Source organism: Corvus hawaiiensis, chromosome 6 (assembly GCF_020740725.1).
Source record: "Corvus hawaiiensis isolate bCorHaw1 chromosome 6, bCorHaw1.pri.cur, whole genome shotgun sequence".
NCBI classification, from domain to species: Eukaryota; Metazoa; Chordata; class Aves; order Passeriformes; family Corvidae; genus Corvus; species Corvus hawaiiensis.
Genome location: NC_063218.1, coordinates 3476933 through 3483980, shown reverse-complemented (window position 1 = coordinate 3483980; position 7048 = coordinate 3476933).

The following is a 7048-nucleotide window of genomic DNA, read 5'->3' as shown; positions in this document are numbered from 1 at the left end:
GGTGCTGGAGTCCCCTTTGCAGTTGTAATTAAGGGAAACAGATTTCTGCCTACCAGCCCTAAGGCAGTCAGTTGTTTTTACCCTGCTCTGGAGACAGGGCATCATGTCTAATAAATGTATTTGAAGCAAACTCAAATTTTGAAAGGTTTTCTAAGATCAGTTAAAATAATGTAAAATTTTAGCATGACAGCTGAGACTGAAGAGTTCTCAAATTATTTTTTTTCCTGTGTTTGCACATCCTTTCATTGTTTTCTTTTTTCATTCCTCTTCATACTGGCACAGAGAAGCTGTGGCTGTCCCAGCCCTGAAAGGCCAGGTTGGACAGGGCTTGGAGCAAGCTGGGCTAGTGGAAGGTGTCCCTGCCCGTGGCAACTGGATGGGCTTTAAGGTCCCTTCCCACCCAAACCACTGTGATTATTACTGAAAATACATCAGTTGGACTCGATGATCTTAAAGATCTTTTACGACTTCAACAATTCTTTGGTTCTATAAAAGGCAAATGACTTTCCATTAAAAATACACTTTAAACATTGAAATCTGTAGACTGAAGATTGAGTGAGATTTCAGTAAAAGCCATTACATTTTAGCATAAGAATAGTTTTATTAGACTATTTTAGCAATGGCTGTAGGTCATTTTGGAGAAAACAAAGAGGGTCGTGATGTCAACCAGGGATGGGAAATACAAACAGAGAAAGTCCTGAAGGCCTGACAATTTCAATACTTCTGTCATCCACAGTTCTTATCTGTTACTTTCATTTGTTTGAGCTGATGGTGGACAAGAAGTAATATTTAACATAAATGATTTTTTGCACTGACATAATGCAGGAAGCTCAGGAGAGAAGCAGCACATTATAGTGATTTTTCTGCAATCTTTGGGAAGAAATTATTGTATCAGAGACTGGGATTTATTTTTAGGCAGTAAAGCCTATTTGGCTGTGTTGGGGAAAAATGGGATTGCAGTGATAGGGAAAACATCCTGATGAAAAATTACTGGGCTTGGTGAATGGAAATGTTTTCTTTCTCCCAGACTAGGTTGTTCTGAGGGTGACTTGAGCATCTCACGTGTGGTGCTGGGAGATGTAATCCAGGTAATTCTTGTCATCCACATCCAAAATCCATGTTGGAGCTGCCTGTCCAGAGCCCTTTCTACAGGCCTGATGTTGGAAGTGGGAAGGGAAACCTTCCACTGGAGCTGGGGAGGCATCCACTGCTGCAAGCAACTGGTCCTACAGAGCATCCAAAGTCCCTTTGGCTCCCAGTGGAGGGAGGAAACAGCCAAAGTAAATTTCCAGGGGAGTTTTCTGGGAGCTGGATGTTTGCAATCGTGTAGCTCTTGTGAACAAACACGCCAAAGGTTGGTTTAAAAGGAGGCTCCTGGAATGAGGGGGTGGTTTCATGGATATCACTGCGGATATTGGGCACCATCCTGCAAGTCCCTGATTTCCATCTGGTTTTTCTGCCAGCATAGCAGTTTTTGCAGTGTAACATTTGTGGGTTTCATCAGACCTGATGTCCACAGCCTTGGGCTCACAGTCTGGATCTCACAGCAGGTTAGAGCTGGCAAAGCTCTCTCCAACACCAGATTTGAACATTTGCATCAGAACTGCGTGACTGTGGGTAGAATCATGGAGTTTTTAAGGTTGGAAAAGACCTCCAAGGCCATGGAGTCCAACCATTCCCCAGCACTGCCAAGGCCACCACTGACCTGTGTCCCCAGGGTCCCCAAGTCCACACGGTTTTAAAATCCCTCCAGGGATGGGAACTCCACCACTGCCCTAGGCAGCTGTTCCAGTGCCTGAAAACCCTTCCCATGAATAATTTTTTCCTAATATCCAATCTAAACCTCCCATGGTACAACTTAAGGCTGTTCCTCTCATCCTGTCCCTTGTCCCCTGGGAGCAGAGCCAGACATGCCCCCCTCCCCCCTGGCTGCCCCCTCCTGTCAGGGACTTGTGCAGAGCCACAAGGTTCCCCCTGAGCCTCCTTTTCTCCAGGATGAGCCCCCCCAGCTCCCTCAGCCGTTCCTCCCAGGACTTGTTCCCTGGTGATTGCTGTCCACGGCCATAAAATAAACAGCAAATGGGCTCTTGAGACCACGGCAGTGAATATTCCAGCTGCTTTAGTGCTGGGAGGATCATCTCCCACGAGGCTGCTGTTACATTTCTATCATCAAAGATGGGTTTTGCTCTATTACACAGCTCCAGGCAGAGCTACAAATACATCCTCCATCACCTGGAGCCTTCCAGGGAGCTGTGCTGAGACAGTCAGGAACGGGCGCACTCATCCAGCAACAGCACTGGCAGGACAGGGATAAGTATAAATCCTAATTCAAGTGGAAATGAAATGCCAGACCAAGAAACAGAAAATGTGAAATGGATTTTCAAGTGAAAACAGTTAAATCTCTACTATCTGGTTTTGATTTTCTTTTGTTTGTTTGTTTTCAGTCTCTTTTTTTAAAAGAATGTTGCTGAATAACTCAATAGAATTTCACTGAAGTCTTCAGAAACGCTTGTTTGTCCTGAATTTGCCACCTTTCTGCTGGAAAACCAGGAACTTGGAAACTGTGCCAAGGAACCTGCGTGATTTTTTTTTCTTTGGCTGTGCTACAAATCCCAGCGATTTGGTTTGATGTTTGGACTTGGTGATCTTAGAGGTCTTTTCCAGGCCAAATGATTCTGTGGAATGGGAGAGTCAGGATGGATCCATCACTCTTGGATTCTCAGGGCAAGGGAGAACCTGTATTTGGACAAGATTTCCCCTCTTAAAGGTCTTCTGGCTGGGAGATGCACCTCAGCTTCCTTCCAGAGAACATAACTCTGGTGGTCCTGGCTGGATAATCCAGGGAGAAGATGAGTTGTGAGAGCTGCCTGTGAGGCAGCCAGGTGTCTCATGGAGTTCTTTAACAGAGAACAGCAGATCTGGCTTCTCCCTCTGCCTGGCTGATGCACTGAACGTGCTCAGCTGAATGCTGCTGAACAAATTTGATAGTAAATAATTTACTTAAAGGCAAGCAAAACACAAATACCGATCCAGGCTGTGAAAAGAGCCACTTGATCCTGACACAATTGGACACGAATGGCAGGGAAAATTTGCAGGAATAGTTTCAAGCCATGTGTTGCCAGGGAACAGTCTGGTCTCCAAATCACATTATCGATATCTCGGGGTAATAACAGTGAGGAGCAATTGAGGGCAGCGATGCAGGGACGCGGCTGCTGTTCCCATCTACCTGGGGTGTGAGTCCAAAGCCACCCTTGGTTATGGAATGGGATGGAATGGAATGGCATGGCATGGAATGGAGGGACCTGAAGATCGTCCTGGCTGAAGTCAGGTAGCTTCTGTTGGGAACAGGTCCATGTGAGCCTGGAGACTTGTGTTATATGTCTGGTTTCACATTCATAAATATAAATTCACCTGCTACTGCCTACCTGGGCTAGTCCCTCTGAAGTTTTCCAAATTTTCGGGGGGAAAGGCCCATTGGTATGAGATCCTGTGTACTTGCTCTGCAAAGGCAGGAAAGGAAAGCTGGGGCAGGGCAAAACTGCTGCCCCCACCTCCAGTCTCATCCCTAAAATGTGAGACCCCACCGAGGAAGTTAAAGTGCAGATCCCATCTTCAGAAAACCCCTCAGACCCTGGGGATCCTCTGTCCTCACGGAGCAACAAATCCTCCTGTAAGAGATTAGTATTTTAGGAGCCTGTAATCAATTTTGCTCGTTAGTCTGGGTAATAGAATTAAACTGCTCGTGATTCACTCTTTCAACTGACGCACTGTGATTCCAGGGGCTGATAAATCTCAGGCTGTGTTTCCAGAGCATAGGAAGGATGTCTGTAGGCTGGGATGTTGCCATCCATTGCCTCTGTGGGCTCAGCTATTACTCCAGGAGCACGCTGGGTCCACGTCCTGGCTTGCTGTGAACAGCAGGATTGATCTGCTTTGCTCTTTTGCTGCTTGAGCTGTTAATGATGCGCTGGGTCGGTGCAGGTGGTTTGAGAACGTGGAATTCATCATGACTTAACTTTAAGCTCTGAGCCCAGCCCTAAATGATCCCATTTTGTAGCCAATAGAGGAAAAACAGGTGTCTCCTGTGCATGGTTTTGATTTATGTTGACAGCTTTTCAGCAGCTGTTGGTGCAGAAATTCCCTCTGAAACACCTTTTAAATGGCTTCATCTGCCCCAGTAAAGACTGCCCAGGGTATTTCACCCTTAGCTTTGGCATGGAGAAGTTTCTTCCAACCCTGAGAAGCACCTTTGGCACACAGGGAGTGATGCTCCAGCCCTTCCCAGCTGGGTCCCACTCGATGCCACCCAAGCCATGAGGAAGCTCAACAGACTGAAGCAGGTCAGGGAGCTGGAGCCTGAACACAGACCTGCTCCATCCTGTCCCTGTTTGATATTTTCCCCACTTTCAAAGTCAAGAGAGGCCTATGAAGGGCTTTCCCATGGACATTGGCCCTCAGCAGCCACCCAGGCTCTCTCAGGGGCCCCCAGTACCCTTCAGTGGGTGCACAGGGCTTTCACTCCTCTAGACCTTATTCTACATTTCAAAGTAATTCAAGTTACAGTCTCAGGACTTTTTGCACTCCCTGTTTTGTTGCTCTTCAAGAACTTCTTCTCTTTAAACAGTGAAAATAACCTCAAAGCTCTGAGCAAGCTGAGAGGAGAAAGACAGGGCACATTACGTCCAGGGAAGGGTCTGGAGGACAAGTCTGATGAGGAGCAGCTGAGGGAGCTGGGAAAGGGGCTCAGGCTGGAGCAAAGGAGGCTCAGGGGGGACCTTGTGGCTCTGCACAACTCCCTGACAGGAGGGGGCAGCCGGGGGGGTCGGGCTCTGCTCCCAGGGAACAGGGACAGGACAAGGGGAAATGGCCTCAAGTTGCACCATGGAAGGTTTAAATCAGGTATTAGGGAAAATTTCTTCACTGAAAGGGTGGTCAGGCATTGGAACAGGCTGCCCATGGAAGTGGTGGGATCACCACTCTTGGAAGTGTTAAAAAGTCCTGTGGATGTGGCATCTGGGGACATGAGTTAGTGGTGGCCTTGCCAGTGCTGAGTTAACGGCTGGACTTGGTGGTCTTAGAGGTAATTTCCAACCCTAAATATTCATTAATTCTTCTGGTTTATAGCTGCATTTCACTCTTTTTTTGGTATATATTCAGAAATAGCAAAGAAAAATTTATTTGAGAAGGCTTAATGAGAACATGAGGCGTAAATAACAGGGAACTATCAATAAAATCTCATCGTAAGATACTCCAAAAACCCAAAAGGCCAAGTCTTAGTGCTTCTTCTTAGCCAGCTTATGTAGGGTTGTGTTTCAGAGGGAGAGGACACCACTGTGGCTGGAAATTGGACTGTGTCCTTCTAGATCCTGGCACAAATCCCAGTTACCTGAACCTACTAATTCCGTGTTGGCAACAGAACTGTTGGCATCAGCTCCTGTGTGTGCAATCTCTGCTCAAACATCCCCGGAAAAAAGTGGTTTTCTGCACAGCCAGGCAGTGATCACACTGGCAAATAAGCTGGAAACTGCCCTTCTCACCCCATAAATAGGAGAAAAACTACAACCAGCTCCCACAGCAGCTGAGCTCAGGCTGTTACAAAGCCGGGGTTGACTCCGAAGGGAGCTTATCTTCTTTTCCAAGAAAACAAAGAAAGCAAAGACTTGGGAGTGCCAAGATGCTTAGATGCCCTTTGCTAACCCCTCTTCTGTATGGATGATTAGGTCTCAGTGGTTTGAAGCTCCTCAGGAACGTTTCCCAGCCCTCTGAACCATGTCTGCTCTGCCGGGATCCAAAGGGAAGCGCAATCCTTCTGACGAGGCCCACGGATGTTTTTAGTGAGGGAACTTGTCTGGTTCAAACGGAGGATTTGGACATCCTCAGAGGATTGGGAAATGAGCTGGGTGTCTGGGGAGCAGCAGGGTGCAGTTCAGAGCTCCAAATCCTCTGGTACAGCAGTTCCTGTTTCCAATCGGAGCCCGGGGCAATGAGATGGAGTAAAGCCTGGCCGGCTGCTGGATTTCACCTGAGTCATCCTGACTCTTCTGGTAAAACCTGTGATCAGAAACCAAATTATAAATGTGGAAATGTGGAGTGTGTTACAGCTGCTGGGGTATTTTTTTCTTTTCTTTTTTTTCCCCTCCTGCTTGTCTTAGCTCAATGCAGCTCTTGTGTCAGGAGGAGATGGAGGAAAGCCAGTGAGTCACACTCCACACCCCACCCTCTGACAGGTCCTTCCCCTCCTTATCTCTCCAGCAATTTACCATTTCCTAGGCACAAGAGGGGAACAATTTGTCCCTGCTGCCTTAAGGGCCGATGGTGTGAAAAGAAGGGTTTGTGGCTCCTTTAGATTTTGGCCATTTATTTGATGGCAATCCAGAAAATATGAGTCCCCCTGCTCGTGCTTGGGTGATGGAGCATTCACCCTATGCTCAGCTGAGCCTTTAGACTCAGTTTCCAGCCCATAAAATCCCAGAATAACTCCAGCTGGAGGGGACCTGTGTTCCAAAATCTGCCCCAGCATCTATTTGTTCACCAACACTTGAGCCCACACTGTGCTCTGTCTGCTGCGTTTGCCACTTTTTGGGGTGGCATGTCAACAAGATCCCCACAGATTCCCAAAATATTTGGTCTTGGTCATCAGAGTTAGCACATTTCCAGAATCATGGGTGGGAATATGAAAGCATTGGGACACATCAGCCCTGCAGCAGGAAGGTGTCTGCAGAGACCAGGGGTCTGAGGGAATAGAAGCCCAGCTGGGATGAGGTGGTGGGAATGGTCACCAAGGACGGTCAGGCCACTGCTGGGATCATTCTGGTGACTGCATCCCAAGCCCAGTGGCCTACAGCACCTCAGAATGGTGATGGTGGCATTCCAGCAGTGCCAGGGAGCAACAGGGTGGGGGTGTGCCAACATCACCCTGGTGGGAAAGGGACCAGCTGTAGGAGTTTGAGGGGATGGGGAGAAAATGGAGAATGATGCTGGGAGCTGCTATGCAGGGCATGAACCTGCATCCCAGCAGGACCTGGCCCATCCATCCCCATCCCCATCC